This window comes from Pinus tabuliformis, chromosome 9, assembly GCF_031772625.1.
Source record: "Pinus tabuliformis cultivar Carrire ecotype Pingquan chromosome 9, CPIR1, whole genome shotgun sequence".
NCBI classification, from domain to species: Eukaryota; Viridiplantae; Streptophyta; class Pinopsida; order Pinales; family Pinaceae; genus Pinus; species Pinus tabuliformis.
This window is the reverse complement of record NC_142307.1, coordinates 1,365,554,691-1,365,559,153: the sequence shown is the minus strand read 5'-3', so window position 1 is coordinate 1,365,559,153 and position 4,463 is coordinate 1,365,554,691. Positions and strand designations below refer to the sequence as shown.

The 4,463-nt window shown below is 36.6% G+C and overlaps 1 pseudogene; it reads left to right on the top strand.

Annotated features, from left to right (window-relative positions):
• Nucleotides 1–2,024: 2,024 nt before the first annotated feature.
• Nucleotides 2,025–3,345, top strand: LOC149153575 (vacuolar-sorting protein BRO1 pseudogene; annotated as a pseudogene).
• The last annotated feature ends 1,118 nt before the right edge of the window (nt 3,346–4,463 follow it).

The window sequence follows — 4,463 nt, the reverse complement described above, 5'->3', positions numbered from 1 at the left end:
ACTCTTTCGAGTCATCCCATTTCTTTAGGGATATCATTAACTAACACCTAACAACTAATGATTCTCTATCTACGCTTGCTAAGAAATAAACGTTGTTTTATATGAAACTTTACAATGACCCCTTCTTGGGTTGACGTCTAGACCTTTAGGTTTGACTAGATACTTCGAGCTTGATTTTGAGAGCCAATGCTCCTGCATCATTCCACCATATCAAAAGAGAGCCACTGCACCAAACTAACTAACACAACAATAAGATTTACAAGATTTAACCACCTTCTAAGACCAACAAGGAACATCATCCCATGGAAGCTCAAGAAAACCTAGTGTTCCTGTAAATAATCAAAGTCGAGTTTTTTTCACGAATTGGACTAAAGAAAGATATCCATTGCCATTATGAAATCCTTAGAAGGACATAAAGAAAACTGTTTTTGGGAGACACAAGATGACATTGTTAATTCCATCCCACTTCATAATGAATGAATCCCATGCCTGTAGACTTCTCCAACAATTCCAACCATAGATGAATTATATATAAATACCACCCTAAGTAGAGGGAATTGATGTGTGCATGCCACTTGTTACAAAGCATCTGAAATTGTCTAGAAAATGAAAGACAACTGCACCCTTGTTACACAAAATATTGTCACCATGACATTCTGCAGTCAGTGTGAGTTTATCACCACTCATACTTTCCTCCTATGCAAGTCTTAAACCTCAGCTTTTCATGTCAAGCCTTGAAAAATGAGAGAAAGTCCTTGAAAATCTCTAAAACTCTGGTTCCGCACTTTCTCTTAGCATTACCTGCGGTCCCGCACCTACTGGTCATGTTCCCTGCGGACCTGCCTGCTATATTTCTATGTAATGGGTGCGGACCCCTGTAAAAGTCAAAAAGGCGCAAGTATATTCTTAAAAAATCACTTTTGGTTATTTCTGAAAGCTTCTAGAAGGAATCTTGAGGTGGCAAGTTCGCTCCTTTGAGGTTCATGCATCCCATACCTAAAGGAGCTAACCTCTTGATGTGAGGAGCTTATCCCTTTGAAGGAGGACTCTATCCCTTCATAGGTGGACTTGTAACTTCCTTCCTCTGCACTATAAAATGAGGCATTGGGCTGGTTACTGAAGAGGTTGAAAGCTGAATAATTTTGAGGGTAAATGCTATTGGAATTTAGACTTCCTAATTGAGCTTGAGAGGAGAGATTACATACTTTTTGATCTCATTGGGAAGAGTGTGAAGCTTGTCAAAGTAGAGGAGATTCTTGCTTGGACCCTAGGAGGAGCTTGTACAACATCAAGGCACCAAAGGTTGTAAAGTTATTCTTTGTTCAAAGTTAATACAATCAAGTTTATTTTTCTTAATAAGCTGTCTTCTATGGTTTATTTCATGGATTCCTTGATCACCATGATGAATATGATTTGTTATATTGGCTATGCAGGTGTTATTTGATGTGTGCTTGTTTGTGTTTGCAGGTTTTTAAAAGGAAACTCATTCGGACGGTCGAAGCATGGCTGCCACAAACTAGCGTTGGACTTAAGATAGGGTCTAAAACACCTCTTGGTTTTTATTTATAAATCGTAATATTTAGAGAAAGGTAGATTTGCTTGTTTTGCTTGTCGCTAGATATTAGTTGATACTAGGGAGATCATTCTTGTTATAAAAAGGACAATTGATCGAGTATGGAATAAAAATAAGATTATAAATTTATCAATGGTAGATTTTAAAAATATTTTAAAATTTTATGTTAATAACAAAGTCACATAAATTTATTATCGAATTTCAAAATATTTCGGATTTCAAAATATTTTTAAAATCTACAACCAGAAATGCCCCCAAATAACCAACAAAAATGGGATGCCCCTTTTAGAAAAGTAAAGAGAGTAGAGCTTACTTGAGGTGAATGGACGTGTTGGGGTTGGATAACGTCGATTGAGGCATATAAAGTGCCTATCGTCATCAACATTAAACATAGCGTTGAAATTACGATATGCTCATTGGTGTGAATAATAAATGTAAAATGACCGTTGCGATGGTGATGCCATCGGCGGTGGGTGAGAAGAAAACGGTGGGGTTGGACCTGTACCAACCCTTGAGGGATTACATCGTCATCGACAAGTCCCTGACGATGACGAAAGCGATGGAACAGTATCTCAACAACATAAAACAGATGCGCAATGACGTGGAGCAGGGGTCGAGCGCCACGCTGGAAGCCCGTCGCGATGTGCTGCAGAAATACTACAGAGCCCTCTGCATCATGGAGTCCACGTTCCTCATATCCCTAGGCTTCACCTGGTATGACAGCTTCAAGAAGGATCAAAAGGCCACAGAGCACAACATATATTTGGAGAAAGCTGCCATCATTTTCAACTTGGGAGCAATTCACAGCCAAATCGCCCTTTCATCTCGGAGCGTCAAGGAAGCTTCCATAGCGTTCCAGGCAGCGGCAGGGGCCTTTGCTTTTCTGAGAAATAATATCTCTGTCAAAGCTTCCAAAGGGCAATCCACTCTGGATGTCTCTGTGGAATGTGCATACATGCTGGAGAGGCTGATGCTGGCTCAGGCTCAGGAATGCCTCTTTTGCAACTTTGTGTCTAATGGTTATCCTAATTCTCTTTGTTCCGAGGTTGCTAGGTAAGGGAAATTTTAGGGATTAATATGTATGCGTAAATTAATTTTTCTATCATTTTTATTTTGTGTATAAAGATTATCTTAATTCTCTAAACATTTTATAATTTTCATATTAAATATTAAATGATAAAGTTTTCGAAAGTTTCAAAATTTTAACATAAATTTTCATCCTTAAAATTTTCGATATTACCAGACAAATAAGTCTTTACTACCATCAAGCATCCGTAGCCCTGGACCTCCCACCTCTCCATAGCTACTTTGATATCAAATGAATTGCACATGTACACCTCAAAGATGCACTGTTCTATGCTGAAGCTTCTTATAGATTCAGTCTTCACTTACATGAGAAACAAGAGATTGCAGAAGAAATTGCACACTTGAAAGATGGGCTTGCTACTCTTGCAGCTGCTCGGAATTGGGGAAATGTAGTCTCACTAGCACCGCTTGCACAGGCTGCCTCTAAATTGGAGGGTAATATTAATCTCAATTTGAAAAGAGCAACTGAGGAAAATGAGAGAATATACCTTCAGACAGTCCTTGAAATTGATACTCTGCCCCCATTAGCCATAACTTCTTTTGTTAAGTCGATGCCTCTTGATGAATCTCTGGCCGTGACTGATGAATTATTGTTGGATCACCTTCAGCATTGGCTTCGACCAGACTTCAGCCAGGCGCTTGTCCGGGACGACCCAGAAGAGGACCAGAATTGCTCAATTCAGTGACATAGGTCAGAAAAAAGTGTCACAATTCGTAAGAAATTTTCCATAGAAGTTTTATATACGAGTATTAATTCGGTTGCTAGTCATAATGTCAAAGAATAATTATTACTGGCTGACTCGTTATCAAAATGATTGAACTTGAAATAAAGAATTAAATTAATTATTAAAAAAAAGTGTTTAAAAAAGCTCATTGGGAAAATTATGAAATTCTGATAAGATTATAATAAAATTTAGTGGTTTTTTTTTTTTGAAATTTGGATTACAGCTCTCAAACTTAGAATTTTGGGTACTCCAAAGGTTATGGATGGTGCTAAATATATTTCCACAGTTATAATATATATATATATATATATATATATATATATATATATATATATATATATATATATATATATATATATATATTCAAACTCTCTGGCATTTTGATTTTTTTTTTTTTGTGCTAGATTTTGATTTTTTTTTGATAGATTCTGGCACCAGGCTAATCTGTAACATCGGTAGAAAACACCTTAAAAAAAGGTAAATTACCCATATTTAAGTTCATTATTTATAGATATACAATATCATATTCTTATGTGTGATCGGTATTTTCTCATCCAATATAAGTGTTGGCCTCAGTGTAGGCATAGCCTAGATACACAACCACCACACCTGCCCCACAAAAAAAAAAATATCCAATCCAAATTGGATGTTTGAAAATTGAAAAGGAAAAGCCTCCACAATGATAACACCTCATCCAATATAAGGGTTGGCCTGAGTGTAGCCTAGATACACACCCCCCAAAAAAACCATATCCAATCCAAATTGGATGTTTGAAAATTGAAAAGGAAAAGAGCTCCACAATGATAACACCGCCTATATTGTTGGGATAATTTTCTATTTTTGCAATGCCCTTAGATTTTTTTTAAGAAACGACTAAGGGTTTGATATTAATAATGACTGGAATATGGGTGAAAACCTTTATATCATATTTCTTGTTTTTGACAATAAGAGTGTTCCTTTGTCCACACAAAATAGACGCCATCTTTAGAGTTGCATTTCTTTCCTACACTAAAAGCATTTCTATTGAAAACTCAACAAAAAGACCCAAGTACTAAACAATATTTGCAAAACAACATAAA